The sequence below is a fragment of the Dama dama genome, chromosome 11 (genome assembly GCF_033118175.1).
Source record: "Dama dama isolate Ldn47 chromosome 11, ASM3311817v1, whole genome shotgun sequence".
In the NCBI taxonomy this organism is placed as follows: Eukaryota; Metazoa; Chordata; class Mammalia; order Artiodactyla; family Cervidae; genus Dama; species Dama dama.
Genome location: NC_083691.1, coordinates 22,970,283 through 22,977,535, shown reverse-complemented (window position 1 = coordinate 22,977,535; position 7,253 = coordinate 22,970,283).

Sequence of the window (7,253 nt, the reverse complement as noted above, 5' to 3'; positions counted from 1 at the left end):
TGGAGTGTCACCTTTGTGAGCCTAGAAACCACCTTGAACCATCTGGGGCTCATGGATTCTTGCCTGCCTTACCGTGGATCGCAAACTTGCCTTCTGTCCATCTACCTTTGCTTCTGTAGAGACAGCTCTCATTGGAGGAGCTGTAAACTGGAGAAGCTATTCCTTGAACCCCGACCTCTCTGACTTGGTTTCCATTGTTCTCACCCTGTACCACCTGCATACCCTCTGAGCTTCTACTTAACAGCTAGCTACTTGCCCTGGGCCATGAGCTATGAACTTGATGGGCTTTGCTCCCAGCCCCCTCCAGCAATGCCTGAATGAATAGGCTTGCAAATGCAGGGTTAAAGTTTGTGACTCTAACCCTACAGTCAGACCTAAGGGAACAGAGGGGTCCTGCAACTTGGAAAGTTAGGAAGGCTTTCTGGAACTGGTGAGGTTTGGGGCAAGCTGTATCTTGCTGACCAGGATCTATTCAGGCTAATGACCACCTAGCTATAAACCAAAACACTTGATGCCAGGTACATTATCCATGCTCAAAAAACTGAGTTGATGAGCAGCAAAGATTTAAGTCTAAGATAGTTTTCTCTTTCTTAAAATGAGAGAATAAGCAATGGAATCTCCCTTAGTCATTAGGTCTGATTTCTAAGAACTTAGGTAAAGAAATAATGGCAACCCACTCCAGTATTCCCGCCTGGAAAATTCCATGGACAGAGGAGCCTGGCGGGCTACAGTCCATGGGGTCATAAAGAGTCAGACACAACTGAAGCGACTACGCACACAAAGAAATCTCTAAGCTGTGAATTTAGATGGAGAAATCTCAAATCGATTTAACATTGGAGTTAGGGCTGAGCTGAGACCTCAGTCACTATCCTCCTCGGAACTGCAGGGGCTGGGCTTAGCTTTCAAGTAGGCGACTTGTTGGAGAGGAATTCCTTCTATTTATGCTGCCAGGCTTCCCAGGTGGCGCTCGTGGTAAAGAACTTGCCCGCCAATGCAGGAGGCATAAGAGACCGAAGGTTTGATCCCTGGGTCTGGGTCAGGAAGATCCCTTGGAGAAGGAAATGGCAACCCACTCCACTTTTCTTGCCTGGAGGATCCCCATGGACAGAGGAGCCTGGAGGGCCACAGTCCACGGGGTCACAGAGAGTTGGACATGACTGAGCAACTGACCACAGCACAGCATGCTGCCCGGCTCAGGACCCTGGGCTGATCCGGTCTCATGGCTCAGGAGGCCCCCAGGTCACAGAAGCCACCCTCAGCCGAGCACACCCCCAGTACTTTGCCCACACGGGGGCTGCCCTCGGCCTGGCGTGGCCTGCCCTTGCATCATTGACTTGTTCTCCAGAACTGAGGTCATGCTTCATCTCCTGGGAGCTTTCCAGGCACCCCACCGCTCAGACTGGGTTTAGGACCCTGCCCCTCACCTTCCTCCAACCTGCTTCTGTTGCAGGGACCCTGGTGATCACAGACAACCATCTGTTCCCTGACTAGCTGGTGCCTCTTCTGCAACAGAGCCTGATGGTCCTTGGGCCCCCGGCACACAGAATCACAGGGGATGGATCACGTGGGGATGGATACCACCCAGTGAGGTCTCAGGCCAGTGGTTAACTGCTTTCTGGGCTGTTCCATATGTCCGTCTCCTCCCCAGCTGCATCCCGGAGGCTCAGAGGGCAGTCTGAGCATTCTCAGCCTCCCTCCTGCCCTCGGCCCAGAGCTGAATACCAGGAGGAGCTCAGTTCTCAGACTAATGTTTGGAGCCTGGAAGCATGTACCTTCAACTCTGCCTTTTTTTTTTAAATTCTGTTTCAAAATCAGTATTTAGCCTAGCTTTGGGCCCCAGGTAAAAACCTGCCAGGTTTCTCCTGATCGGAGCCTGCTGTCTTATGTTTAAACTCAACAGGAGACCTGGGAAGTGAACTGTTTACTCCTCATTCACTCATGAAGTGATGCAACCACTACATCTCTCAAGATGCCCAGCCATCTGGGCATATTTGGGGGCTGCAGGAGCCGGGGGCAATGAGCACAGGTGAGCTCAGAGCTGCCTCTGCTGAACGGGAAAGGGGCAGATATTTTAAATAGGTTCAGTCTGAGGATTTGATCAGTTACAGGTTGGGAGGGGGCCTTGTGATCCAGCCTTCTCTCTCCAAGCAGATTTCCTAGAAAACAGCACAGTCAGCCCCAGGGGGACATCTGTGCAGAGGCTGGCTGCAAAGCCTTCACTCTGAGCAATGCCCCCCCCCTTTTCTGGAGTTCACACCTGCCTCCCAGGGATGTCTCCCCATCTGCCGGCTTTGCCTTCCAGGGTGACAGGGAGCAGGTGGTTTCCTTATGCTTGGAGGTCTGGTCATCAGGTCCTCGGACACGTTTCCCTGGGAGCCTTCTCAGTTCTGATGTGTTAAACCAGGATGGGACAGACAGACCCTCCCTGACTTAGAGAAGCCGCAGAGGCAGACACCCAGCTAAGCTGCACATCATGGGGGAAGCTGGCTTTTGGTTTTTATGTGGTTATCTTTGTAAATGACTCATATCAGGAGTCTGCCTTCTGCTGTATGTCATCACAAAGGTTTCTTACAGAAGATGTGCATCACATTTTCTTCTGAAATCAGACTTACCATGACCTCTATTATTATACTTGATATATTATACTAGATATTCCATTTAACTCATACTTCAAGTGCTTCCTGTCTTTTAGGTGGGGTTTTAAATAGCCATCTAACCCTCATCACAACTCTATGAATCAGGCATCATTATTATCCCATTGCAGTGATGGGAAAACTGAGGCGTGGGGCATTTAAGTAACATAACTCACGTCAGACAGCCAGAGAGCAGTGAGGCTGAGACCCAGACCAGGCAGGCTGCTTCCTGAGTCAGATAGCTTAACTATTACTTTCTATCGATCCAAAACAACAGGGATGTTTGTCTGTTTTAGCCATTCCAGTACCTAAAACAGTATCTAGTTCATCATAGATACTCAACGCATATTTGTTGAAGGAGCAAATGGATAACTGAATAAATGAACGAGTTGGAGTGGTATCTCCAACTTGGGGATTTTCAAAGGAAGTATTCGGTTTCTCTTTAGATCATTGGTTTTTGAATGTCAGGTGCGTTAGAATCCACTGGAGGGCCTGGTGAAAGCCAGGTGGGGGCCACACCCTCCCCCAGAACCTCCATGCAGCAGGTCAGCCCTGAGGTTTGCCTTTCTAAAAGTTGTCAGGTGCTGCTGATGATACAGGTGCTGATGAGGGGGCTACCATGTTTGGAGAAGCACTGGCCTACAGCAAAATGCCATCATATTTCCACAGCAGGAATTCTGACTTACAGGAGTCAGAGCTTCAGTAAGAGGGTCGCAGCCAGTTAGCCAGTACCCTCTGGTCCCTCAAGTCAGGGCTAAGGCTCACCCCAGACCCTCCTGTTTGGGCAGCACAAGCCCAGCCCCAGACATGCCTCTTTCCAGCAATCTCAGCTTTTCTGAGTTCTTTCAGCACCAGGTCTCAACGGGAACACCAGATGCAGAGTAGAGATGAATTCAAAGTGAAAGTCTCCCTTTACAAATCACCTACTACATGCTAGTTATAGACACGTACCCATACACTCATTTACATACTTGTACACACATATATTTGTGCATTTTTGCTGTGACAGCATATTTTGATGTTGTTTAGTTGCTAAGTCACATCTGACTCTTTTTAGACCCCATAAACTGCAGCCCTCCAGGCTCCTCTGTCCATGGGATTCTCCAGGCAAGAATACTGGAGTGGATTGCCATTCCCTTCTCCAGGGGATCTTCCTGACCCAGGGATTGGACCGGCATGTCTTAGGTCTAGCCTGCATTGGCAGGTGAGTTCTTTACCCCTAGTGCCACCTGGGAAGCCCCCAAACCCTTGGGTTCTTCAAAATTGCCTAATAAAAATTATCAGCCTTATAGGAAAATAAGCTTAAAAGCAGACTACTCAAAATCTACAGCAACTGAAAAGCTGAAGAAACCATAAAAATTAGTAATAAGAGTACCAGCAGAGTATCTCATTTTAACTTCACCGATATTTGCACCAGAAGTGCAGGCGACTCGTTCTTTGCTGCCTTAAACTTGGGGCATAGTACATCTTCCATTGAGATTAGGTTCTGGAGACCATTTTTTATCCAAATTAAAAACCTACTTAAGGTGTAGCCTTCTTTGTTCATCCACTGTTTTAATACAGGGGATCAGCTCCACTCACAGCTTCAACAGATAGCTTAACCTCTTGGGAAGTGTAGCAATTCTAGTAGCTTCTAAGCCAGCCACTTTGCAGTAAAGAAAGGCACTTCTGCAAACAGTCGGCTTTTATCCACAGGCCTGCATGCATGCCTGCGGCCTTCGCTTGAATCGTGAGAAAGCTTGCCGCCGTCACTTCAACACTGTGATGCTTGAAAAACATATCTCACAAAGCGATGTGCCTTTCTGTGTCACAGATGGGACCGGTTCCTGGCGAAATCTGATTTGAACCCAGAGCCAGCAAAGTCTGCCCTTTCTCCTTGATTCTGCTGCTTTTGTTAGGTGAAGACCTAAATGCGGGCCAGCACCTGTGTTTCTGTGGCCCCAGGGGCACTCCTGCCTTGGATGGGCCTTGGATGGGCTCTTGAGGGCCCGGCTTGGGTCCTGCCCTGCGGTCCCCCTGAGGGCCTCACCCAGCCTGCTGCCCAGTCCAGGCTGAATGAATGGAACCCTACTGGGGCCGGTAGTAGTCAAACAAGTCAGGCATGGAGGAGACTCCTTTAGTAACAAATGCCATATTTTCATTACCTAGGTTGGGGGGTTCTGGGGATTTAGGGGAGAGACATTTTTGACACTATGTCTGTGGCAGGCTTTCCTGGGTCAGCCAGGTCTGGAAATGACCTTGGATGGCCTCAGGCCCAGGATGGTTTGCCAAGGTGGCTGATACCCGGGCGATGAAGATTTGGGGCAGAGGGTGCTTCCTGGGCTACGGCCGTGCTGCAGGATTCACGGGACACGTGTTGTTGTGTGAGGTTGCAGGTGCGTGTGTGCAGGGGGATGATCGTGAGGGCCCTGGGACCAGGTCATGGGAGAAATGATAGTCTGACCAAGGGCGTCTGGAGGCAGGTCACACCATGGCCACACCTCTGAGATCCCAGAGGGAGCAACCGTGGCCCGAGTGGCCCCAAGGGCAGGATGCCGGCCCCGCCTGGAGTAGAGGGAGTGCCCACGCAATGACCATAGCACCCAGTCCTGTCCTGTTCTGAAGTTGTTTGGGGCTTTTCACTCCATTAAGCAATGTTGCGTTTTCTTTGCCTTGTGATTTGAGACAGTCAGTGATCTGGGCTGAGAGTGAAACGAAGTCCAGCCTCCCAGCTCCCAGTCCCAAATTTGCAGCATGACCCCAGGTTCCCTGGGCCTCAGAGCTCTTGTTGGTAAAATGAGGGTGATTATTGAGAGTCCCTTGGATTGCAAGGAGATCAAACCAGTGCATCCTAAAGGAAATCAGTGCTGAATATTCACTGGAAGGATTGATGTTGAAGCTGAAGCTCCAATACTTTGGCCACCTGATGCAAAGAACTGATTCATTAGAAAAGACCCTGATGCTGGGAAAGATTGAAGGCAGGAGAAGAAGGGGATGACAGAGGATGAGAGGGTTGGATGGCATCACTGACTCGATGGGCATGAATTTAAGTAAGCTCTGGGAATTGGTGATGGACAGGGAAGTCTGGTGTGCTGCAGTCCACGGGATTGCAAAGAGTCAGACACGACTGAGCAACTGAACTGAACTGATTGACTTCACAGGGTCTTTGGAGCCTTAGATAAGGAATTCTAGAAGGGTGTTGGGCACGTGGTCCAATCTCATGGAACCACAAAGAGTTTGATCACAACATCAGGCTACTGGAAGCTTCTAACCTATCTGGGTGACAAGAGACCTTCTGAGAGCAGAAAACCACCCTGCACACATTTCACCACTCTGGGGGATCTAGTATCGTCTGTGGGTCAGTTTTTCACTTTCCCAGAACTCAAACTCAAAAACTGCTTGATATTTGGTGGGATGGCAGGGCAGGATGAATACCTGAGCACACTCCTCTCCACCTCTAGGCATGAAACCTATTAGAAAAATGGAGAAATTATTCTTCTCAAGTTTCAACCTTTTCTTTGTTCTTATCTGGGTGCTGGAAGTAAGTTCAAAAAGTAAAACCAGGATGCTCTTCTGGTCTCTGGAGGGCAGGTGTTTATCTCAGCCCACAGAGCTCTCTCCACATTCCCCCTTCCTCATCTTCTTTGGACCTGGGCAGATGGAGTTGGAGAGAAAAGACACAGGGAGCTTTTCCAGCCAGCAGGCTGGGATGAGCCCCCTCCTACCCCCAGAGGATGGGAGGTATTTAGCGCTTTTAGCCGGGCCGGGCAGGGTGACTGATGGGAAGGGCCCCCACCCCTACCCACAGACCCGGCAAGTGTGTCTTCAGTGTGGAAGGTGGCCAGAGACGTGGCTCTCACACGCCTACCTGTCAGCCCTGCCAAGGCGAGCATATTCAGCTCCTGGATGAAGGGCCCCACTGTGGCAGGACAGCCAAGCACCCCTGACGTCATAGGCGGGAGCCTTATTTTGTCTTAATGAGGATGCATTTCTGGCTGAGAAAGGCACATGCCTGTTCCAGAATGCGACGTTCACTTTGCTGCCCACACACCTGTGCCTGCAGGCAGAGCCCAGCGGGCCTCGCAGGTGGGGGTTAACAAGCAAGGAGGCTGGGACCCCCGGGGGGTCCTATTCTCTCCTCTCTGCTGCTGGGTCTCTGTTTCCCCCCGATTTTTAAACACATCTGCAGGTGTCTAAAGGCTAGGTTGCCGAGGGTGGTCACCCCCAGCCTGCACCTTCCAGCATTTTCTGAATATTATCAGTGCTGGAGCCCACCCCCCACCACAGGGCTGGAGATGCCTGGCCGCTTCTTATTCAATAATTGGAGGTGACTCTGGATTTATTCTCTGACATGAATTTAGGGGTTGTAAATGTCACAGCCTCACACCGTTTTTAAATATGCTCATGACTTCAGAGTCAATGGGAATTTGAATTTCAAGAGCTCGTTATTTCTCTTTCCAGGAAGAGGAGGAAAAAACCTGTACAGATGTGACAACATCTGGGTTTCCATGGTGCCCGACTTGGTCCTGTCGGGCGAGGACTCTTCTCCAGCACCCACTCCCCTTTCCTGTTGCAGGAGCGGGTATTACCCAGGAGGAACACTAGTGTTGAGGTCTCACTTTTTCACTTGGCCTCAGTATA